The following is a 26,239-nucleotide window of genomic DNA, read 5'->3' on the forward strand; positions in this document are numbered from 1 at the left end:
GGCTGTCCTCAAAACTCTCTTTCAAACTGCTGCAGCTGGCACAGGTAACCACCGCTAGAGGAGACACTGCTATACAGTCTATGCGCAGATATGAATTCAGCAGCCCACATGCCTCGAACGGAATATGCTACTTACCAGTATGCATCTGTTCTTGGCATGTAGGGCTGCTGACATTCATATCGCCCGCTCTCCTCCCCGGTGCCTGTCGCAGGTGCAGCATTATCTTTTGCATGGCCATCTCTTACTTTACTATCTCCATCTCTGCCACAATGGCTAAAAACAATCTGAAGATGGGGAAGATGCCCATGCGCACTGTAGTCCAGGGGAGGAGTCACCTATCTCGTGATACTTCGAAGACTCTTCCAGGACAACAAGGTGCAATCATCCGGACCCAACACTAGGCGGCGATCTATGCACAGATATGAATGTCAGTAGCCCTACATGCCAAGAACAGATGCATACTGGTAAGTAGCATATTCCATACCATATACTAGGGACTTATAAGGGCACACTAGAATCCAATCAGAGATGTACCTAATGTGCATGGAAACCATTTTACAGAGGAAGCAGATAGGCTGGGGTCCTGATTAGCAGGGCCACAGCCAAACTAGGTGGAAAAACAGTGAAACATCAACAAAAAGTGGAGGTAACCATGGGAAGCAGATCCTACTCTCCTACAGAGACGTCCACCTGGAAGCTGCTCTGGGCATATGCCCATTGGTGCTGTGTGATCTTGGTCCAGCTGTGGAAGAGGGTGCTGTTGTGATTGGGGGTGGTGCGTGGGGCTCCGGAAATGGCAAATTGTACGAAGGAGTGATCGGACCAAGTGAGATTCGAGGTGTGGCTGCATTTGACTCTGTTGCTGGAAGTGACGATGGGGTCCAGTGTATGTCCTAGTCTGTGCATGGGGACTGACACCAGATGTGTGAGGCCGATGTTGTTCATTAGTTCCACGAGATCGGTGGAATTACTGTTGGTCATCCAGGTGGAAGTTAAGGTCTCCCAGGAAGAAGTAATGTTCGGTTTCGATGGCAAGCGAGGTGGTGAATTCTGTGATGGTGTCGCTGAAGCCGGCACATGGTCCTCGGGGTCTGTAAGTGAGGGTGCCTCCGAAGGTGGTTTTGTTGTCAGTGTGGAGTTGGAGGTTCAGGTGTTTCATGATCGGTGTGGTTTTGTCTTCCATGGTCGTGTGGGTGATGAATTCCTTGTGTACAATGGCGATGCCACCTCTGTGTTTGTTGGTGTGGTCGTAGTGCTTCATCTTGTATCCATTGGGTGTTGTGATGGCGATGTCAGGGGCAGATATGGGGTGAGCCAGGTCTCAGTGATGAAGGTCACGTCGGGGCTAAGGGCGGAGATGGTGTCCCAAACATCAGTGGCATGCTTGCAAAGTGATCTGGAGTTTATCTGGAGGCATCTGAGTTGCTCGTTAGAGGTTCTGGTGTGTGGGAAGGGAGTATTGTGAGTTTCAGCAAGGTTGGTTAGTCCTGAGGTGGATGTGAGTCAGCAGCGGAGGCAGGAGAAAGGTCCCTCTGTGGGTGGCACACAGTGGTGCAATCCCTGGGGTGACCCTCTAACTTACATGTCCTGGATACCATATATAGGAACTTAAAAGTAAGTTAACTTGTGCAAACTGGGTACAAGCCAATTCATACATGTTTTAGGGTCAGGGCTCTGGCACTGAGGCCTGGCTAACAGACCTCAGCGAGTTCTCAGAGAGAGAAAAAACAGCAGCAACAGTCTGAAAACTTGGGGGTGACCAGACAAAAAGAGGCCTTTCCTTACAGCTTTCAAAAGAGATAATGAAGTGATTATGACCTTATGAAATGATGACACAATTGTAGTGCCTTAAGCAGCTAAAGGTGGAAACATCATGATTATGAATATGGAATACTACAATGGTGAAATTCTGAGACAATTGCAGAATGTTCAATGTCATGCCCTAAGAAATTGAGCTCTAACTGGATTCCTTCAATTACTTGAGAAATTAATATACTTAATTAATGATTTTGCATTTATGTCCTTCCTTCCATCCTAATGTAAATCGCTCTGATATCCCTCGGGATCTTGTTCGCGCTATATAGAACTTTATAAATAAACAATTGGTGGAATGAAAGAAGAATGGTCTTCTATCTGAACACTCACTGAGGGATCCACTGTGTACATGTATTTTGATAAAAGTGATCGAAATGTGAGGGTTTCCACCTGGAAGACTAATTATCTCAGGCAATGGGTCTCCAGTTGAAAATATGTTTCAATATGTGCAACATGTTTACAACCATATGTATAATGTACCCTCTTTTGTACAAGACAGTAAGAATATTTTAAATAAGCTGGAGAATTTTCATGGAACCAGGACAGCATAACTTATATGACTTTTGATGTAACCAGTTTGAACACAGGTGCTAAGATGGAATATGGTGTTCTAGCATCACAGCATAATTTATCAACATATAAGGTAAATTATAATTGGCATATGGAAATGCTGTTGATCCATGTGGGAAGCATGTTGACAAAGGTTTTTTTTTCTGCAAAATGGTTTTTGATTTAGTCTAAAGCAGGGGACTGTGATGGGCTCCAGGTTTGCTCCATCATATGTCAGCCTCTTTATGGGATGGTTTGACATGTGGCATGCCTAGGGCTCACAAACCAAACCATAGCTGGAGTATATCATATTTTGGAGCAGAGTTATAGATGGCATTCCTGTCGAATGTGATTTACATCTAACATTGAAATACCATACCAAGAGTATTGAGGATTCGGATTTGAGCTTATATGTGGAGAATGAACAAGTGCAGAGTTGTTGTAAAGAGATGCTATGGAAAAATGTATTACATGCCACTAGCTCACTGTGAATGGTTTATTATAGTCTAATAGCCCTCCCCGTCTCAACTCCAAAAACCCCACTCACTGCCTGGCCTGTCAGCAACACGGAGGAAAACACTTAATTGCTTCCACCATGCAGTCCATCCACAATGAGACCCTTCAGACCCTCGCCCCCACCATGCCTTCGTCAAAGTGAAGTAATCCCTCAGCACAGCGCTCACTTCAATCTTGAATGCCTCCATAACGACAGCCACCTACCTGGACACCTGGAAACACTCCACAGAACTAGCCATGCTTATAAAGCCCCTTGGAGACCCAAAACCCTACCCAATTACAGACCATCTACCTATTACCCCACCTGGTCAAACTCCTGGAGAAGTTGATCAACATGTGCCAAGCTAATCACCTCACCGAAAACCAGCTCCTTAATGCCATTAAATCTGGGTTTAAATCAAACCACAGCATGGAAAGAGTACTCTCACAGCAACAGACGATATCCACATGATCATTAATAGAGGCAACACTACAGTCCTATTCTGCTTGAGCTCTCTGCGCCCATCAACACAGTATCCCACCACATCCTAAGCAAACGACTACACAAAGTCGACATCCAAGGACCCTCACAACACTGGGTAGGGTCATAAACCTCATCTGTGGATGAATGCAAGGCTCATCAATCAACCCACCCTTTTCAACAGTTACATGATTCCACTCACTGGAATCATCCGTGCCAAGTGGGTCACCGCCCTATCCGACGCTGGTGACACACAACTGATGCTTTCCTCACACAGACCAAGTTTGCTGGATACATGAGCAAAAGTTGCTGATTGGGTGAAAACCACCTGTCTCAAACTAAAAGCCAACAATAGAGAAGTTGTGAATTGCAACAGAAAATGACCATGGACTCCACCTAGTGGCTGGTAGAACTCAGCCCCAATCCACCCTCACCACCCATGCCAAGAACCTTGGTACTATGAATAAAAAATTTCTCATCATGACCACCCATTTCATGACCGTACAAGTCAACGCCGTCACTGCCTCCTGTTTCCACATCATGAAAGATGCTGAAGAACATCTTCAAATGGCTCCCCACCAGAACCGCCAAAGTGTGCCCCAAGCCATCAACACAAGCAAACTAGAGTGTGAGAACACCCCCAGCGCTGGAAACAAAACACAACTGACCAGGTGTCTCCAATGAAACTCAGAAGCTTTCAATGAATCTACCACATCACACACATCACCTCAGGGAATCCCAGTGGCTTCCCATACACAAACATGCTCTTCTCAGACTTCTCACGCACCTTCAAAGCCTTACACAACACGTGTCTATCTTCCCTCAACAACTGCATGACATTCCACCACTACCCCTCAATAACCAAATCCAGATCCCTTGACCGAGCTGCTCCCACATTGATTCTAAAGCCTGGCACGAGCTGCGGCTGCACATAAGGGCAGCCTCTTCAATTCTGTAATTCTCCAAGAAGCTGAAGACGATGCTCTTCGAATAGGTCCGATCAGCCCAGCCCTAGGCCAGACCAGGTTAGCCTCTGCTTAAGGGCCAAGATATCCTCTCGGGAGATAGAGCACTCTAGAACTACACATAACATAAAAAAGTGATGTATAGAATTAATTAAAACTAATTTAATTGCATTTGAAAAGAGGTGATGTTACATTAATTTAATTAATTCCCAAATATGTTATTACATATTTTATGATCATATAATAAACGTATTTGTAGGTACCATTTTATCATTAACTTATGTTTATTTATATTTTTTCCTAATTTAAATAACGTATTTCAATGTAACATTATTTGCAAACGGGTTTTATTGTCAGTCCCTGCCTCCATTATTTTCCCTGGGAGGGTGTTGCAGTTCCAGTGGTTAATCATGTGTGGTGCTGGACTTATAGCGGTTTCTTTTACTGTAGTAACTTTACACTAATACATTTGGCTTGATCTCCTTTTTCGGGGTCTACTCTTTTGAGTAACTTTACATTGTATTTTGTAAATATCCCAAAGTAGTAAAGTTACTGAAAAGTGTAAGACTAAATTACATATGTAAGTTACTCACAAATGTAAGAAACCTTTGTGAATAGCCCCATAAGTCTACGACAAGTGTCTGGGGTATAAAAATGACACTAGAGTGAATATGTGTGGGCAGCTGTTCAATATCTTTGGAAACATTTGAAAAAGAATAAATATATTTGGGAAAGAGCAAGTGTATAGAACGTGACGCTATCTAATCAAATTTACTTTACTGAAATCAATCGAGCAGTCAGGATTTATATAGCGCTGCTAATCACCCGACAGAGTATCCAGGCGCTTGCAGGTCCGGAAAGGCTAATTCTAACAGCCAGGTCTTCAGAGCCATTCAGAAATCTGGAAGCAAAGTGATGGCCCAGGGCTGCGCCTGCAGGCTGTTCCAGGTCTTTGCTGCGATGTAGGAGAAAGAGCGTCCTCCACTTCTGCTTCGGTGGATGTGGGCAAGTGATAGGGAAGCAGAGCATAGTTTTCTTTACTGTTGGTGGAAGTTGAGGCAGTGGTTAATGTATACCCGGTCCTTGGTTGTGTAGAGACTTGTGTGTGTGGGTTAGCAGTTTGAACTGGCATCTCTTCTCTACTGGGAGTCAGTGGACTGGTCTGAGATTAGATATAATGTGGAGTCATCAGGGAAGGTCAAGGATGAGTTTGGCTGCAATGTTCTGTATGGCAAGTCTCTGTAGGAGGTGTGTGACGATTCACACGTAGAGTGCGTTGAGGTAGTCCAGTCGGCTGGTGATGAGGGCTTGTGTCATGGTGCGTCTCGGGTGCATGGGTAGCTATTTCAAGATCTTACTTAGCTTGCGCAGACGGAGGAATCAGGTGGAGAAGACTGCGTTGATCTGTGGTTTCTTGGTGAGCTTGTTATCAATGATGAGTCCAAGGTTTCTGGTGTAGTTGGCGGGTGTGGGTGCAGGTCCTAGGTCTGATGGCCACCATAAGCCATTATGCTGTGGCCAAAGATCAGTACTTCTGTCTTGTCCATGTTCAGCTGCAGGCAGTTGTTCTTCATACAGTCCACGATGCATGTCATGACAGATGACACATGTGGAAGTTGGTTCTAGTGTTGGTAGGGTCATCAGCGAGTGAGAGCATGAGTTGGGTGTCGTCTGCGAAGGATATTATGCTTAGACCGTGAGATCCAACGATGTTGACCAGTGGGGTAAAAAAATTAGTTGAAGAGCGTGAGCCTAACGGGTGGGCCCTAGGGGACACCGCTGACGATATACTTGAGTTCTGAGGTAAAAGGTGGTAAGTGGACCATTTGTGTTCTACCGGTGAGGAAGGAGGTAATCCTTTGAGTGCCTCTGTTGGACTTGGCCCTTTTTGCAGGGTCATCCCTGAACTTTTTGCCTTCCTCCTCTATTTTGTCTGACCTGTTTTTGTTGGTTTTATGACTCTGGGCACTTTACCACAGCTGATCAGTGCTAAAGTGCATATGCTCTCCCGATTGTAAATGAATGTATTAATTGGTGATTTCATGATTTACTATTTGGTTTAGTTGTCAGACCATAGTACAGTGCACCAGGAGTGCCCAGGGCTTGTAAATCCAAATGCTGCTAGTGGGCCTGCAGCACTGATTGTGCCACCCACAGAAGCAGCCTTGTAAAATGTGTCTAGCGTCTGCCATTGCAGAACCTGCGTGCAGTCTGGTACTGTCATGCTGACTGCACAAGTGCACCCACTTGCCAGCCCCTAAACCTTCCCTTATCTTCATATTAGTCACCCCTATGGTAGGCCCAAGGGCAGGGTGCATTGTAAGCATAAGGTGGGACAAGCCCTGATTTGTGTGGCAAGTCCTAATAGTGAATTACAGCCATTTTCGTTTTTCACTATTGTAGGCAACCTGTTCTCTTAGGCCAAGATGGGCTGCTGGCATTATTACACTCTATAATCCAGAGAGCATGGTAGGAAGTCAAGTTTAGTGTGCCTGAACTCAGAATAATAAAATACTTCTTTTAGTAAAGTTTATTTTCAATATCCTGTGTTTGCAAATACTACTTTTAGAAAGTTAGTATTTGCTTGCCTCCTCAGCAAGCTTCCTCGGGTTGGACAGCTTGCTATCAATCAGGTGCTGGCGTAGCTCAGGAAAACAATTACTAGACAAGTGCTCCCACGCCATTAAATCAAGAAGCCCTTGAAAATCATTCACTTTGCTACCCTTCTCCCAACCATCCAGTGCTCTGCAGAAAAAGGTTACATATTCAACATAGGTACTTTCAGGAATCTAGCAGTGTGTCCCGCCCCTTGCTAAGGAACCGCCCCCACAACCCCGCTCCCCCCTACCTCATAGGCCCTGAACCACTGCCCTATGTCATCATTTTTAAAATATTCTTTCACCACATCTTTCGGCATGTACACCCTTGACTCTACCTGCACTGGTGTTGCGCTGCCACCAGAGGGAGTATTTTCCAAACTTTTGGCTTTCAGCTCCAACTCCCTCAATTTCACTACATGTTCCAACAGGATTTTTCTCTCTTCTATTGCCAATCTTTGTTGTTCCATCTGTCCATTAAGTTTTGCCATCTCCACTTCATGTGCCCTGGTTGCTGCCCTGTCTGCCAACTCCTCTGGCGACAGGACTCTACCAACATCATGGACGCTTTCCGGGGGTACAATTTCCCCTCTATTCTCTGGTGCTCTTGACTCAATCCAGGCCCTCAGCGCCTTGTGGTATTGAGCATTGTTTCTAAATCCAGTTTTGGGAACTCCAAATTTTTCACAGACGCTCTTCAGCTGTTTCATTGAGTAGCTCTCTAGTTTCTCTTCCTCCCAATCTACTTCTGTGCTACTTCCACCAGAGACTATGGATGCAGCTTTTTCCACAGTGGTTGAACCAGGCATGATTCCTTTAAAGATGGAGCTTCCTCAGCAAACCAAAAATCAACAGTATGTGGCTGCGTTATGGGTCTGAACTCACTACGTGGCGTTCAATAATCACTGTACATAGATCACAAATGCAAATTCAGAATCCTCACCGCTGACCACCAATGTTAGATTTGGGGGTCTCTGGTTGGCACAGGTAAGAACTTGTGACAAGCAGGGACCCTCTCCTCTAGTCAGGATAAGGGGTTCACCCTCTAGAATAACCCCTGCTCACCCTCCAGGTAGTGTGGCGCAAGCAGACAAGGCTAATCTCTGGGCGTCATAGGCTAAGCATTTGTAAATACATACAGTAATCAATGATAACCCCACACATGGACACAACACTGGAGTTTGTATAAAAAATAAGGTATTTTATATAAGGATTGTAAGCAGGCTTATGACAAGACCAACATAACGTTGCAAATGGCCACAATACTATTAGGGATCAAGAGTTCTTTGTAATTATGCTTAATGTCAGTTCTGTGCGGTTGATACCTTTGGGGGCGACTCCTCGGGGGTTAAGAATGAGTAAAAACGAGTCTACCAACGATGCGGACCCTTTGGTCCGGGGCGTGCACCCTTTGGTGCGATGCGCACAGTACCTTTCCTTCGTAGCGTCGCTACGCTTAATGCGGGTGCAGGTGCGGCTAGGAGTGATTCTGGCAGCCCCTCTCATCGCGGTGCGGGTCCGGCTCGTGCAGGCGTCTCGGTCCGAGACGTACGAGCGGAAGGCCTTTGAGGAATGGAGCAGATGATCCTAGGCGGGGAGCCTTCAAGCTGCGCACTGGTCGGGGCGTACCTTCAGAGTACGGGGAGAGACTCGAGGCGTACTGTCACAGTACGCGATGCACTTCGAGTCGTACGGCAGAGCGGGTGCTTCGTGGGAGATGTGCGGCGCAGGACGGCTGGTACGCTTCAAGCGTACGAGCCGTACTCAGTCCTGCGAGACGGCAGATCTCCAGCGGCGGCTGGAACACAGCGGTTCTGGCCGGCTCAAAGGGGGAGAAGGGGAAACGCTGAGTGGTGCGGTCTGGATTTGGACGGTGCGTACTTCAGCTCGAAGGTTGAGCGGAGACGCACGGTGCAGGCAGTACGGCACGGACTTGGCAGCGATTAGGGATTCGAGGCGGCCCAGGAATTGCGGGTCCAGCGGCGGATTGGCGAAGCAGGCTCTAACAGTTCAGTGAAGGCAGCAGAAGAGCCCAATGGTCCTGGGGCTCAGTTCAGGGGGCCAGCTCACTTCCAGGCCCTTGGAGATTGATTTTGAAGCACAAGTCTTGTGGAGATAAGTAAAAGCAAGTCTTTAAAAACGGGTTCCTTCCTCTCCTTTGGCAGCAAGGCAACCACTGCAGGCCAGTCCCCCAGGATAGGGACAGTCTTCCTCCTTCAGCGTTTCTGGTTCCTTCTCCTCAGGCAGAGGATTCTTCTTGGTTTAAAAGCAGGATCTAATTAGTTAGGAGCAGAGCTCCTCTTTTTATACACAGTTTCTTTTGTTCTTTCAGGCCAGGGGGGCTTTTGCATAGTCCAATTCAGCTCTGGAGCACTTTGTTTTTCAGACCCTGGCTTCTTCTTTCAGTGTGCAGGGCAGGGACATCAGACGCTCCGCAGGAGGTGGAGCCAGCATTGCGGTAACAACTACAGTCCAGGAGCACTCTGTTGACAGTCTTCCCCTCTCTCTTCACAAGGTGCAGGGCAGAGTCATCAGTCGCTCCCCAGGTGGCGGAGCCCGTATTGAGGTGGCAGAGCAAAGCCCAATTCAGAGTCAAGGGGCACTCCCCCCACCCATACTGGTGTAATCTCTCTATTCACCACCTGTCAGCCCCAGCCTGTCTCCTGGAATTCCCCAGCCCTGTCACACACAGAAACCAGACAGCAGATACACATCAGAGCAGAGGCGGGCTAAAATGGTTAGGCAGGCAAATACCAACTTTCTAAAAGTAGTATTTGCAAACACAGGATATTAAAATAAACGTTACTAAAAGAAGTATTTTATTATTCTGAGTTCAGGCATACTAAACTTGACTTCCTACCATGCTCTCTGGGTCTGTTAGGATTATAGAGTGTAATAATTCCAGCAGCCCATTCTGGCCTATGGAGAGCAGGTAGCCTTACAATAGTGAAAAACGAAAATGGCTGTAATTCACTATTAGGACATGCCACCCACATCAGGGCTTGTCCCACCTTATGCTTACAATGCACCCTGCCCTTGGGCCTACCATAGGGGGTGACTAATATGAAGTTAAGGGAAGGTTTGGAGGCTGGCAAGTGTGTGCACTTGCGCAGTCAGCATGACAGTACCAGACTGCACACAGGTTCTCCAATGGCAGACCCTAGACACATTTTACTAGGCCGCTTCTGTGGGTGGCACAACCAGTGCTGCAGGCCCACCAGCAGCATTTGCATTTACAAGCCCTGGCAATCCGGGTGCACTTTACTGGGGACTGACAATAAACCAAATAAATCAATCAATGTAAACACTTTTCATAGGGAGCACTTGCACTGTGGCACTGATTGGCAGTGGCGCAGTGCCCTGAGAAGCTAACACCAGCAAAACACATGAGGCACATCAGCAAAAAGTGGAAGGGAGACTCACGCCAAGGTGCCAGGTCTAACACTGTGGCAATGTCCGGGGCAGAAGCGGGTTTGAGCCAGGAATATGATGTCGAGTGCGAGGGTGATGAGTAGGTCTCATAACTCGGTGGAGTGCTTGCACATGGAGCGCGTATTGAGGAGTAGGCTGTGGAGTCAGTGGGTCGCATCTGGTGTGGTGTGGAGTGGCGAAAGGTCGGCATGGTGCTTTGTGATGTGACTACAGTCGTGATGGTACAAGAGAAGGCACATGTGGCACACCAGAACGGTCCTACCATGGAATGCGGTGTGGCATAGCAGCAGAGTTCACCGGATCGTCTGGTGTTCAGGGCGCAGAGGGAGGCGGTGTCGTACCTGTGGGTGGGCTCAGAAACAGGGGTCCTAGCACTGGGCGCAGTTCAGAGGTCAGAGGTGGAGGGGCGCTTTAGGCTTGCCTTTGGTGTGTCTGCTGTACGTGGCTATGCTGCTGCTTCCATTAATAGGAGGGAGAGGCACTGGGAGGCGATAGGGAGGCCTTGGCAGGAGGTGGAAAAATGGGTAGCTCCAATCAAGAGGGGTGCAAGAAGGAAAAACAAAACAGCAGAAACACAACAGAGGGAAAGAGAAACAGCAGAAAAATCAATCTTAGGTACAGCAGAGGGAAAATGAGCAGCAGAAAAGCAGGAGGCACAAGAAGAGATGAAGCAGTGGCGGCTAGCAGCACGAGGGAGAGCTGGGTCTGGGATCAGGGAAATGATGTGAGCTCCAATGCCCCTTTGATCTGTGACATGTATAGATCTTTCGAAAGATTAGTCAATGGTTGAACTGTTAGCCACTACTGAATGGGAGCATGGAAATGTAAAACGTTAAAATGTAAAACGTTACACTCAACGAAGGGCTTGTTTTCTCTCTATATTTAATCAGTAACAGGGAAATCTCCTCTCTTTCTTTTCTCTCACAGGATACAAAGGTCCTTCAAGCGGGTGAGAGTTATTCCGTCAACCAGGCAGCGCTTATTAGCAATTTCTACGTGAAATGTGGAGACCATTCAGCCGAATATTGTCGTGATCACTATGACTTATACTGTCCGTACAATGGAATAAACCTTCCAAAGTTTACCATCGAAGAGATTGGCTGGGACCATTCACAAGTCCAAGTCAAGTGCAACTATGGGTCGGGGTTCCCCGTCGGACCCAACTATGGTAAAATGTCAGCCTGAGCCGGACTGCTAGAGGGGGAAGTGTGTAAACGTCACATGAAGATTTGTACCCTGGGCGGATCCACTCCAGAGAGCTCTGGGGCGCGATATCCGCAGAACTCTAAATAATAAAGAGACAAGTATGTGGGGTCTGTGTTTAAATAAATATCACGTGTCTCTTCATTATGCATATGATTGGAGACTTTTATTTTACAAAACGGGTGCTTTAGAAACCTATATTTCACAGGGAACCGTGAAATATGGTAAATATTGTACATGGTTCCTGTGAAATGTGGATATTATCGTTATTATAACAGTTCCCAAATAATTCTGCAGAACTTTGCCATTTTCAAAGGTACTGAGATTACACGGCACGGCTATCTACAGTAAGAAGCAAACTAAGCAAAATTATATGGCAAAAGCATTCAAATTATGTGGTACATTCTCTGGCAATATTATTTTCATCCATTTTAGCTAGAAACATGTTTTGTGAAAACTGCAAATTGTATGGCGAAGTATATGGAAAACGCTGTAAATCCATAATTATGTGATGAATGATGCATCCATTAGGCCACCTTGATCGTCTGGTTCTCGCTATTGTGCATGGTTTCATTTATAAATGGTAGACATTGCCTAAGATTCTAATTCTGATCGGTGCCCATTGTAGGTTGCTCTTCAAAGATAACAGCTTTTAGTTCCATAAATAATGCGTAATGAGCAATGTCAGTCCCTGTTCGGGGGCCAGTCATGGAGAAATCAAGGACTACTGGGCTGCAGCCGTGGGAGCTATGGCGGTTTGCCTCTGATGTCCAGCAGTCTGTGCTATCACCAAAGAGGTGATGCATCCCACCACTTCCTGTCCAGTCTCTCATCCTGCAAGGTTGCCAAGATCCTTCTCCTCTCAGCACGTAAGCCGGCTTCTAGGTGCTTCAGAATAGCTCCTCTGCTCCTCCAGTAAGCGATCCAGACCCCAGGTATTGTCTCCTCGTCTCTGGGAGACTGGCTATCAGCTAGACACCAGTGCTAGTTGCACAATAGTCCTGTGATTACTCTGCGGAGCACTCACTTCCTTGGCCATAGACAACATGGAGGTAGAAAACCATGTGGGATAATGGGTTACTGCTTTTATACACAAGCGTCAGATGAACGATGTGTACTCACTGTCAAAAACTGCAGAAGTTGCTCAGGGTGGCTTTCCTTTCAAGTTTCCTTTCTAGGCTGCTCTCCAGGCACAGCCTTTCTGTAGAGTGATGCTTCTTACAGCTGGGTAGTCTTAAACCTGGACCACCAATAACAGAAGGACACAGATTTGTGAACTTTGTACACTTCAATCAATCAATTAATCAATCAGGAGTTTATTAAACGCAGCTACTCACCCGCAAGGGTCTCAAGGCGCTGGAGGTGGGGTTAGCAGGTGGCAGTCCATCAAGGAGGGGGTCAATCAATGACGGAATTTGAAAAGCGCACTACATACCCGTGAGGGTCTCACGGGGCTGGGGGGAGATGCTACTGATCGAAGAGCCAGGTCTTGAGAAGTCTTCTGAAGGCCAGCAGGTCTTGGGTCTGTCGTAGGTTGGTGGGGAGGGTGTTCCAGGTCTTGGCGGCGAGGTGGGAGCAGGCTCTGCCGCCGCCGGTCGTTTTCCGGATGCGCGGGAACGTGGCAAGGGCGAGTCTGGCTGAGCCAGGTTTTGAGGTTTCTTATGAAAATAGGGGCGATGTTGTCTGTCTGAGGTGTAGCAGAAGGTTGTTCCAGGCTCGTGCCGCAAGGAAGGAGAAGGAGTGGCCTCCTGATCAGGTCTTTCTGGTGTGGGGAACCACGGCGTAGGAGAGCTGGGCTGATCGTAGTGTCCTTTGGGGTGCGTGGAATTTGAGGTACGCTGGTCCAGTGTAATGGAGGGCCTTGTGTGCTTGGGTGAGCATCTTGAAGGTGATTCTGGCTTTGATGGGGAGCCAGTGGAGTGTGCGCAGGTGCTGGGAGATGTGGCAGTGTCTTGGCAGGTTGAGGACTAGTCTTGCGGTGGCATTCTGGATGTTCTGTAGCTTGCGGGTGAGGTTTTTGTTTATTTCGGCAGAGAGTGCGTTGCCGTAGTTGAGTCTGCTGGTGACCAGAACGTGAGTGACGGTCTTTTGGTGTTCGAGGGGGATCCATTTGAAGGTCTTACTTAGAAGGCAGAGGGTGTGGGAGCAGGAGGATGAGACGGAGTTGATCTGGCGGTCCATTTTGAACTTTGAGTCCAGGATGATTCCCAGGTTGCGTGCGTGGTCAGTGGGGATGGATGGGCTTACGAGGACAGGGGCCACCAGGTGTCGTTCCAGGCATCGGGGTGTGGGCCCATGATGAGTACTTCCGTTTTGTTTGTGTTTAGTTGTAGGCAGCTGTTTTTCATCCATTTGGCGACGCTTTCCATGCCCTCTCAGAAGTTGTGTCTGGCGGTGTTGGGTTCGTTGGATAGGGAGAGGATGAGCTGGGTGTCGTCTGCGTATGACACAATGTTGAGTCCGTAGGTTCAGACGATGGGTGCGAGCAGAGCCATGTAGACGTTGAAGAGCGTGGAGCTGAGGGAAGAGCCCGGGGGGACTCCGCAGGTAATTGGTGTAGGATTCGAGAGAAAAGGGGGGAATCAGACCTGTTGCGTTCTGCAGGAGAGGAAGGAGCGGATCCAGTCGAGGGCCTTGTCTTGGATCCCTGCGTTGTGGAGTCTGCATATTAGGGTGCCGTGAGAGACTGTGTCGAACGCCGCTGAGAGATCGAGGAAGATGAGGGTTGCTGTTTCTCCTCTGCCCAGTAGGGTCAATCATCAGCCCATTGAAGGAGTAAATGGGAAGACAAAAGGGCAGCCTTACCCAGCACTTTTCTTAAACTTGCCTGCAGACCCTGCACCCCACCCCTCGCCCCCACCATTCACCAGTTCTCAGTGTTCAGGAAGATTAATCAGCTTCTCCTTGCTAGCAAAAGGCCTACTTGAATGTCTGAAGGAGCCGGGTCTTCACTCTCATCACTTCTGTATCGAGGTCTCCTCCCTTCAGCTTCAGAAATGTGAGCAATGCTCTTCCACTGTCTGGAAACACAACTTTCCCCTCCATTTTGTGCAAAACTTGGCCAGGGGTATCCAAATGGAGAATCAGGCTGACTCACAGCCACCATGCATGTTCCACATCCGCCGCATACATCAACACGCATAACATTACAATGGGCTGGGTGAACGTGTAGAAATGGAACTTTACATGAGTGGCCCAGTGGGACTCCACTCATGGTATGGGTTCTCAAACTCAGCACGCTGCCACCATCGCTGTACATGCTAAACCCATGCTACTCCCCTGACAGGGTCAGTAGTCCACTGTCAGTAAATGAGGCCACGCTTGGTGCTCCGTTCCAGGACAAAGGACAAGTCCAGGACCTCCTTCTGACTGGGATAGGCCTAGGCCTCTGCAAACATGCTAGATTAGCAGGACGCCCGTTCCAAAAACAAATATCAGGACACCAGATTCAGCATCTGTGATTTCAAAAGGGGTTGAGGCCGAAAAATACCTTTTTACTATTGTCAAAAACGTTTCTACTAGTCAGTAAAGGCTCCTAAAAGGGCTTTGTGACACTATCTGAACTGCAAGTGTGGGGGAGTGTGAAAGGGGTACCCCCTTTCATTTGTGATATGGAGAAGATGATATCAGAGGCCTGTAACCTCAACTGCAGGGGCAAACCATTGATGAGATATTGACATCTCGAAGGTGGTGGTATCAGATTTGCAAAGGGGAATTATGAAGTTAACTCGGGGAAGCAGGCAACCCCTCCCAGATGTCTTACCAAATGGGAAACTTTCGTCTTCAGGATGCAGCTCAAGACCTGGCTGTTCGAGCAGTAGCGGACCCCCCCCTCCCAAAGCACCTTGAGACCCTTCGGGTGAGTAGTGCGCTATATAAATGCTATAATTGATTGATTGATTGATTGATTGATTTTTATTTTTTCACCAGCCCTAGTCCCATTAATGGCATGTTATGCTTTAAAAAACAAATGTTTCTTCTGTAGGAATGTAAATGCAGGGACAGAGGTTTGCTGACCCTTGCAGGCCTCCATCCCTACATTTTCTGCAGATCATAGATGGCCAGATTTACCACTTACACACGCAGCACAGTGCAGCAGCCGCAAATGCTGCGCTGCGTGAAAAGCAGAGAGGACGAGAGTGCCCTATTTACAGAAAAATGTCACTCTCCTCAGCTTTCTGTGGCGCTGAAATCAGCCGCTGTGCGCCACGGAGATACCTTTGCACCATAGTGCACCCTCCCAGTACAAAATGCAATGCACAGACTGACTTTAAGCCTTTTTAGGTCGAGCCCAGCGCAGGGAACATACGCTGCTCTAGGAGAGGGTGTCTTGGAATCACTGCAGACTTCCAAGAGACTTCTCCATGTGGGTCGGCCTCCTCCCACACATTGCATTGGCCTTTGCATGTGGCTTTCAATAATGAAAGCACGCAAATGGCCAAAGACGGGTGCATGTCCCACCTTTCCTCTAAACTTTCACACGCATTGCCTAGGGGTCTCGGGAGCAAGCAGAGGCGCGAATTGTGCCAGCTGTATTCCTCCCTTATTGTTATGTTGGCTCATGTTACTAATTAAACAAAGCACAGTCGCTTTCGCGGCCGCGCTTATTTAAACTTTTTTTCCTTTCGTTTCTCTCTCAGGTATACACAACGAAAAATATAAATCGTATGTCTCATTAGCAGAGGCATATGTTCGACTAACGCACTTATTCGCTAATAAAAATTGTGCACTCTGCGACGGTGTGCTTTTTGCAAGTTCCCTTTATCATTAACTAGAACATTATCATGCAGAGCTCTCACCTGGCCTCTCTGTCTGCGAAATCCATGAGCATTTTAAAAGTGGCCTCTTCCTGACTGCGCCACTGATAGCCAGAGACAAGTCTGGGCAAGTGATGCGATGCTGCCACCCGCAGGCAATTTCTAGGAACTACAGAAGCCAGTGTTCTTGCAGAGGAGTCAGGTATGCCGAAGCGAAAGATAAGAATGTCTATACCGGTTCTGTTCGGATACTTTTCTGACATCAGTGAGAAGTTGGATAGAAGTTGCAATACTTTCTACATTTTTTCCAACTGTGTTTTACTGCTTTTGAACTAGAAACAAAGAACAACCATACAGTGCGAGAGTCTCAGTTTCACATTAAATACCACCGGATAGCAACAGGTATAGATAGGGTGACCAACCGTCCGTAAATTTCACGGACTGCCCGTAATTTGGGGCTCTTGTCCGTTGTCCGTGAACAAGTCTTTCACGGACACCTTTTGTCCGTAATTCCAGACATTCCAGCGAGCTGCCCCCTGCAAGTAGCCTTAGAGTTCTGTAACTCTCACTGCGGGGGCCAGCTCACACTACGGTTGTGATAAGTGGCCTTCAGCAGCCCCTCCCTGACCCAGCAGAGGCTGCTATCGGCCCATTATCATTCTGTATGTCGGCCTAATTATCACATACAGAATGATAATGGGCCAGTGACAGCATTTGCTGGGTCTCCTCCTACACTTACTGTTTTTTTTTTCTCTAAAATAACTCAATTTATTTGGAAAAAACAAACCGCTGTCCAGCTCATCCAGTACAAGGAGTGGTGGAGACATTTAAAGCTTGGATATTATAACAGAGGACCTGCACAAGAAACACATTCATTGGATATGCAAACATAGCCAATCCATAAAATAATCTATTCTGTTACCCCTCAATTGAGGATTACAATAGACGTTGCTGCTTTTGTATTACCTATTAAAGTGTATCAAAGTTCCGGGCTCTTGGGTATTTGTCTTAAGCAAGAAAACATTTGCAACATGTCATTATAATTTTTACAGTTAAAATAATAGACTCGATAGAACATACAGGAACACAGACGTAAAGTCATAACGAACTGTTGGAAAAGAAAAAGATTATGAATCTTTAAAAAAAACTGCCTGCATGCAACGTAAAGGATAATGAACAGTACATCTAAAATGTTTTTTTAAGAAATAGACATCAGACAAGTTGAATAAATCAAAACAAGGAGGCCAACTGAATTAACAAGATGGAAGATTGGCGTAAATATAATTTTTATTTTATTTTTTATTTTTATTTTTTATTCATGAAGTTTTCTATAGCGCTGTCAAGACCCAGAGGTAACAGAGCGCTTTACAGTAGAGAATAGCATAAAATCAACAAAAGCAACAAAAGCATGACATATGAAGGGTTTTTGACAATATACGAGTGTCACAGTGAGCGCTGCATATGTGTACTGCAGAGCTACTTTGGTATCAAGGGTTCAATACACTTTACAGAATCGCGTGCAATCCCCAAAGGTATTACATAGGAAAGGGATTGACAGTCCACGAGAAAAAGTAGGAGCTGTACGGTGAAAACAATATTAACAAGAAAGACAGATTATGAGAAGGAAATGCGAGTCAGCGTTTAGCATTTCTTGAAAACAGGATATAGTTGCCAAGGTTAGCCTACATAACACGGCTTTCTCGCCGCTAAATGTAAAGCTCATTAAAAACGCACTAGGACACCTGTCAGTAGAACATCACAGATTGATATATATCTATATAAAATCTTATTATCCTTATGAATTTGTAAAGTCCGAGGCAAGATGGCAAAATGGGTCAAAAACTAAGAACTGAGGAGTAACTACCATATTTGCTGGGACAAAAACACTCCGTGAATCCAACCAGTTATGTCTGAATATTTTAACTTTAATAAATCCTCAGTATTTCAAAGCTTCATATTATTGGAAGCGTGTAAAGCATATATCCGGGGCATCTCACTATCCAAACACGTCGGTTCTCTAAAATCGATCAGAACTGTACTAAACAATATTTAAAACGCATTGCAAACTCTTGATGGGAGATTTAGTGAAATGGGTGACAAATATATATAAACTAATAGTAGCCAACAACAACTGCTGTTCAGGGACACAAGTGACCCAGAAATAACATTTCTAGGCAAACATGCTAGAGCCCAACAGTAGAGAGCAGGGGATGGACCGATCAGAACCCTTCCTTAGGTTTTTCGTTGATCAGTATCATACACGACTATTTCGTCCATTCGCAAACCTGATGGTAGCTTGGCTACTGTGTAATTCTCTCAACTTTGTACATCTAAAGGCACAACACGTCTCAATAACTACTACTTTGATGGCATTTCTATTGCATGGGTCGATGATGCATTCAGAAATACACTCAGTAAGCCCTGTTAAACATCACCAATATGGAACGGAAACAGCAATTGACGCAGTACCCAGTGGCAAAGACCTAGCATTGGACACACTGATGGCTGAATTTTATGAAACATGCAAGCCTTCCCATCTGCTTGCGGCATACAGTGAGGATCTTGAGATGGGGACTGTCAGAACTCACGGGACACACAGAGGTTTCCGGGTGCCACCATGGGGGTTGAGGCCCTTTACTCCTGATCTCCCAAATTCCTCCATGTAATGTATCATTCACAGGCACACGTTCACCTAGTGCATGTATACAGCATAAACACATTTCACAGCACTGTTACCTCCCCTGTACTGTACCAATAACAGGCACACATTCACCCAGCACATACATTAAACATGAACACAGTGCAAAGCACTGTATCCTTCAAGTACTGTACCACTCATAGGCACAAACACAACCAGCGCATACATTTATCCTGCACGCTCTGCACAGTGTGGAAAAGTAAATTTTGCCATGTTATATGTGCCTACGTGTTCCCCATCCTATGTTATATGTGCATGATCGATATGCATATATCTCCCTATGATCGATTAAAGATACAATTATAGTTGTGTCCAACTCTAGTATGCCAGTTTCCAGTTCTCGTGAAAGCAAAGAGTATTAGGCCTATGTTGCCACGTTTTACAGTGTGCACTTTAATTCAGCAAAATGTCCCCGTTTCTAGGCCTCATGAGGGCCCGGACACCAGATTCAAGCTCCAGTCTCCTGAACCTGTTCAGAGGAGCGATACAGCCCCCACCTGCATTCCTGACCCTTCGCTTACTTCCTGCAGCGCAGTGCCCGGCCCGGCCTGGCTCTGCCCGCCTGTCTGCCAAGAGTATGTTATGCTTCTAGTTATCAGTCCAGCCCTCCTTCTCTGCATTCCTAAGCTACTGAATCGCATCAATAGTTTCAGCCATGGTCTAGTCTCTCTGTCTCCATGTAAGAGAAATACTGTATTAATATTCATAGAATATTCCTCGCACACGCAATACATGTAGAATACTGCATGCACCAGTCTTAGTGTCAAGTAACTTTTGCCCTGATAACTTTTGGATTCTATCAACATGTTCTCCAAACACCAGATACCAGATATGCCATAGGCACATGTCGTCCTGACACCGCAGACTTTAGTCTCCTCTTCTAGCGCAGAAGTCATAGCCCCCAGTTCTCCCTGGTAACACGTCATTGCCCGTTTGCGCGCACCACTAGGTTAAAGGTTCCAGCTCCTCAGGTAGCCCCCTCCATGTTTCCGCCCATTTCATGACACTTCTGTGACGTCTACACCACATGTTCATGTATACACCTTGTACACGCCTTCTTGTTACACCCCTTTGTCCTTATCTTTCGCGACTGCTACGAGTTACGCCTACTGCTACGCCTACTGTATTGAATGTAATGTAATGTATTTCTATATATACTATGTACTGTTAATGTGATGCTGCCCATGCCATTTTTTCCCCTGCCCCCGGCAGCTGCCATCCAGTTCATCCATTGCAGGCTATCCCGTTCCTGTCCCTTCCCTTATGCCTGATTAAAGCCTGTCAGACTCAAGATACCTCGAATCCTGACTCTTATTTATTGAGCTATCTGTTTATTCAATATATTCAAAAATAGTACCGGTAATTAATTATTTATTTACCACATAATGGCGCCCGAATAGGGACTTGCCCTTTCCCCACGCGCCGGTGAAGCCACGCAGGCCCCCTGACCCTCTACAGCCGTGACGGAACCATACTGCGCACCGGCAGATATTTCTGCTTCAAGTCTCCCTCAGGCCCACGGAGGAGACGGAGACTGCGGTCCAGCATCCAGACGAGGCGGTGAGGAATGCGGCGAGTCCCGACCAGAGCCCAAGCCGAGAGTACAAGGTCCGAGGTATCCGGAGGCCCACCCGTAACTGAAGTCCGAAGTTCGTAGTCCGACGTCGTAGCAGTCCAGTCCAGTCCGAGGCCTTCCGTTCTTGCTGCCCGGTGAGTACCGTTGCTGGGGTAGTATCTAGACAGGGTCAATTAATTTGTCTCTGGTCCGATGGGTTTGGGTACGCAGATCCAGTCCGAAGTGTCCACCTAGGTGGATGCGGGTCCTGACGTGTCTCTTTATGGGACCGGTATGTTCTGTACTGTTTAGCAGTACATCCAGTAATCCTAGTAAGTCCGTTCTCGAGAAATTCAAGTGTTATGTTTCAGTGTGTCAGGAATAATACCTGATAGTATTCTGTTCGAACTGTTATTAATGTTATTTGTTGTGTTTTCAATGTCGTGGTATGAGTGAGCTGTTTTTCTATTCATTACTGTGTTTATCGTGTATTGTATTGTGTTCAGATTCAGTTCTAGAATGCCTCTGTTTTCCAAGTTACGTCAGATAGGAACCCGGAAAGGGTTACTTGAGGAACCAGTTCCTGTCCCACCTAGGGACAGTCCAGGACATTTTATGTATCATAAGCATGGCTTAAGCGCCATATTGTATTTAGATTTATGGGTTGACTATACCAGACATCTCGAAGAGAAATATAGATGGCCTGTATCAGGCACATGGGATGCCGAGTGCATCATGCGAGTAGAAGAAGCATTATGGAAAAAGAAAGCCAGACAGTCCCAGAAAGATGCCATCGAGTTATGGCGCAAAGAATCTCATAAAAGAACCGAAAAAGAATTCAGAAAAACAGAATTAAGTAGAGAATCCTCAGAGAGAGCCCAAGAAAGGGAATTAATCGAAGAAGGTGAACGAGTTAAAACAGAACAGTCAGACAGACAGAGAAATGCCCTTATTAAAGGTATGTATCCTCTTCTTGCCGAGGTCTTGCCGAAGGCAACCCCGGAGGCATCCAGTAATTTTCCGCCATCACTAGTTCCGACTAAGCTACGTCATAAACCGACCGCAGCTGAAATTTTTCTCTCGTCCTATTTGGACGACACTGTCCCGGAATATGCAAATCCTATCCCGGCCGCTCCTGTTAATAATGTAATTCCTGCTCCTCCAGTCGCTGGTCCCGCGGGTCCAGTTAATGTTACAGCACCTGTTACAGTACCCCCGGCCCAGCCCACAGTACATGTACCCGTTTTGCCAGTCACTCTACCAGCACGTACAGTCTACACCGACGATTCTAGTTTAGGAGCCGCGGGGGGAGTTTCTCCTCGTACCCCGCCTCAACCAAGACGTCTGACGCTACATGAACTAGCGTTACAGCGTACGCCAAAAGTGAATACATATGTAGATATCAAGCGAGCACTTACTGAATGTCGTTATGATCCAGTTCCAGGCGATGATCACATGGTCATATATTCGTTACGTTTAAGACGGGTAGCCAGCTATTTGGACACCCTGCCCGATATGGGAGAACATCTAGACAGAATATATCGTTTTATCCGTACAGGAGTGAATCCAGAAAGTGTTCACGAAGCAATGGTTCAAAGAAAAGTCGAGACTCAGCTCATGATTGTAAAGTTTTTGATTAACTGTTTAATAAGAGAGCAAGATTGTCCGGAAAAAGATCAGGAAGAAATGAAAGTCCTGACTAGGTGGAGTGACAATATAGCCGACGGAAAACACAAGACACAAGGTTGTATAGAGAGTATGTACAAGAAAATCCGTAAAGAAATTTTACGTATACACGAGAAAGAGAAAGCAAGTAGAGCCACCGAGAAAGAGAATGACTCTTCCAGTGAAGAGGTAGACGACGAGAATCCCTCCAGAATAGCGTATGTAGGTAGAACTAGATTTTCCGACAGACCTTCACGTCCAGATTACAAGAAAACTTTTCCTCCTCCAGTACTAGAACAGTGTTCTCTGGAGCAAGTATTCCAGGCTACCGATCACATTCTGAAATCACGAATAGGTTATAGCGAGCTCAGTACAATGCATGAACAAGAACTAGCCCGATCAGCAGTCCGATGGACTACTGATTCCGCCACGTTTCCAGATGAAATAGTGGCCCAAACGTTTCTGAAACTGCCCCCAACCGAGCAGCGACTGGTGGGTATGTATATGATCCAGCACCTCATTACACGGTATGAGGAACAGCATTCCGATCCAGGTCCCCTACATGATGTATTAAACGAGTTACTCCAGTACAGATGGAAAGGTCTAGGTACCGATTTAATTAGTGTCATTCTAGAACAGCGCCACAAATATCGAACGTTCCTGAATCCACATTCTGTTCATGTCTCACCCCCAGAAAGAAAATCATTCTATATAGACAGACAGAATCCGTTACGAGAAGTACATCCAGTCAAGAAAGAGGGTGGTGGTCTAGAACGAGTATTTGTTTACACCCCCATCACGAAAATAGAACTTTTAGAAATGAAGAAGTTAATCCCCTGTCATGATAAGGATCCAGCAGGGTTCCACCGTGAATTAAAAGACATGCTCCGTATGGGAGAATACACGTATCCTGATATTATTAAAATGTTGAAGGTCCTGTTGCCTGTGGGCATATATGAAAAACTCAAAGAAAAAGAATGGGAGGTGGGAGAGAAAAAGATAGATTGGACAGCTCTAGAAGCTGAAGATAGTTCACGAGTACCAGGTACCGGTCTTGGGGAAAAAGCCAAAGCTTTGCCCGAATTGTTAATACAAGTCTTGCCAAGATTACTAGCCACGAAAAAGGAAGACTGGGATGCCATCTCAGCCTGTAAACAGAAACCAGACGAAGACACTAGTGATTTTTATTCTAGATTTGAGAAATGTTTCATTATTAATAGTGGTCTGAAAACAAGTAGTGAGTCATACCCTCATCTTTTTGTTACCAAACTAGTCGAGAATTCAAGTCCACAAGTTAAAAACAGAGTATTGAAAGTCGAGAGTACAGGGCAAGCTAATACTCCGTCACAAATGCTCCAGATGCTCCAGTACCACCAGAACAGAATCAGGGAAGAGCAAGAACACGAAAGGAGACGTATGAAAGACACGAAAATGAAAGTATTAGTTGCACAGTCTGTTCCGCAAGACAGTCAGAAGAGGGGTCCGAATCAAGCCAGTCATCCTGCAGTTCCCGTTAAAGGGACCTGCAATTACTGTAAACAGCCAGGTCATTTTATAAATGAATGTGCAGTTCTGAAACACAACATAGCTACTGGTAAAACTAAAGAAAGACCACGTCCGCCTAGACAAGAACAAGTTTCACAGACTTCCCAGTCACCACAGAATGCACAACAGACAGTTACAGTACCGCAGCCTATCGCTGCAACACAACACGTTACACAGCAGATGTACCAGTATGCACAGTCAGAGTATCCAGATTATCAGCCGTATTCATGAAACAGCCTAGAGAGGGAGGTAGGCTTGCCTCTCATCGAGATACCTGTAGATCAAGAGGGTCCCTATGTACACAGTCAAGTATTAGGGAAAGACAGAAAGTTTCTGATTGATACAGGGGCAAGTAGGACTACCATCAGTCATGACGAGGTTCCAGGGGCTCCGCTCTCAGGCTCTAGAAATGTTTCCCTTGGATTTTCAGGAAAACCTATTGTTAATGAAATCTCGAAACCAGTTACTCTAGAAGTTGGTCCATTGTCCCGAACTACAGACTTGTTACTCACAAAATCTTGTCCAGAGAATTTATTAGGTATTAAAACATTGAAAGAATTAGGTGCAATTATTTGCTGCTCCCCAGAAGGAGTACGATTGTTCCTTCGAGATTTTAAAGGTCATTATGTATTACGTGATTTTGATCCAAGATTACTGAATGTACCACAGCATTTATGGGCGCAAGGTCCAACTGATGTAGGTTGTATGCACATTACACCCTATCGTGTCACTCTGAAACAAGGTGTTGTATTACCACGAATCCGACAGTACAAATTGCCACCTGAGGCTGTAGCAGCCTTATCCAAAATTATTGACGAGCTTATTGCTCAAGGAGTAGTTGTAGAAACTGACTCCAATGTATGTAATTCTCCTATCATTCCGATTCTGAAACGTACTGATCCAAATGCACCTCCAGTTTATCGATTAGTGATTGACCTTCGAGAACTTAATAAATGTATCATACCACAGTATCCAGTGGTTCCAGATATTTCTTCCCTATTGACAGCCATTGATTCTGAAGCTACGTTCTTCACTGTTATCGATCTCAAGAACGCATTTTTCAGTGTCCCCATTCATCCAGACAGTCAGTTCCTTTTCGGATTCTGTTTAAATGGAAGGAGCTATAAATTCACACGAGCTCCTCAAGGTTTTACAGAAAGTCCTAGCATTTATAGTCAAGCACTTAAGAGACAACTAGACAATATTCACATGCCAACTGACACTGCCCTGCTCCAGTATGTCGATGATCTACTGATCACAGCCCGTTCTGAACGTGACTGCGAGCGTGCGTCACTTACAGTCCTGTATTTTCTGGCCGAGATGGGGCACAAGGTGTCCCCTTCCAAATTGCAATTCTGTGTCCAGCAAGTGGTCTACTTAGGACACTTACTGTCCAAGAGGGGTAGGCAGTTGACACCTGACCGTATCCAGTTAATAGCATGTCTTCCACAGCCCAAGACTCAGAAGGAGGTACGAGCTTTCATCGGCCTCACTTCTTACTGCAGACAATGGATTCCTCAGTACGCATTTCTAGCCAAGCCACTGATACAGTTAACGACACAGGAGGCAGCCGTATCGACTGTCCTCCCTTACACTTGTTTTCAATGAGTTAAAGAAAGCCTTATGCCGAGCACCTGTTCTAGCAACACCAAACTACAGTAAGCCTTTTACACTTTTTGTTACAGAACGTGATGGTACTGCATTATCTGTTCTCACACAAGATCAAGCAGGACAATACAAGCCCTGTGCTTATTTTTCTAGCACATTAGATCCAGTAGCCCAGGTGTTGCCTGCGTGCCTCAAGTCAGTTGCAGCCACAGCTCTAGCTATCAGACAAAGTGATTCCATAGTGTTAGGACATTCCCTGACAGTACAAGTTCCACACTCCGTGGAAGTTCTTTTAAACCGAACACAGACTCAGCACTTGACAATTGCACGTTTAACAGGTTATGAATTGACACTGTTCCAGCCACACATAGAAATCAGACGCTGCAACGTTTTAAATCCAGCTACACTGTTACCCTCAGTTTCCTCAAGTTCTGCCACACATGACTGTGTGGAAGTTGTTAACTCCATGACGAAGCCAAGACAAGACTTGACAGACATTGCATTACCTGATCCCGACCTGACACTTTATGTGGATGGTTCATGTCTGAGAACAAGTACAGGAGAACTAGTAGCCGCGTATGCAGTGACTACTGAAACCAAAGTTATAGAAACACACCGTATTGACACCCTGTCTGCTCAAGCAGCAGAGCTAGTTGCTCTGACCCAAGCCTGCATACGAGCCAAGAACCTGAAAGTAAACATTTACACAGATTCACGTTATGCATTCGGAGTCGTACACTACTTTGGAGTGCTCTGGCAGGAGAGAGGTTTCATGACTTCTCATGGAACCAAGATTCAGCATGGTCTCCTCATTCAAGCTCTGTTAGATGCAATTCATTTACCGGCAGCTATCGCTATCATGAAGTGCAAGGCA

General features: G+C 46.1%; 2 long non-coding RNA genes across 2 annotated transcripts in view; one reads left to right on the forward strand and one right to left on the reverse strand.

Annotated features, from left to right (window-relative positions):
- The window catches only part of LOC144819175 (uncharacterized), a 104,190-nt gene extending 92,786 nt beyond the window's left edge, over positions 1 to 11,404 (forward strand). Inside the window, exon 3 of the long non-coding RNA XR_013607223.1 lies at positions 11,262 to 11,404. This is a non-coding gene — a long non-coding RNA (uncharacterized LOC144819175). The remainder of the gene's footprint in view (positions 1 to 11,261) is intronic.
- The window catches only part of LOC144819176 (uncharacterized), a 704,861-nt gene that overhangs the window by 600,254 nt on the left and 78,368 nt on the right, over positions 1 to 26,239 (reverse strand). The gene's annotated exons all lie outside the window — the stretch shown is intronic.

This window comes from Lissotriton helveticus, chromosome 2_1, assembly GCF_964261635.1.
Source record: "Lissotriton helveticus chromosome 2_1, aLisHel1.1, whole genome shotgun sequence".
Classification (NCBI taxonomy): Eukaryota; Metazoa; Chordata; class Amphibia; order Caudata; family Salamandridae; genus Lissotriton; species Lissotriton helveticus.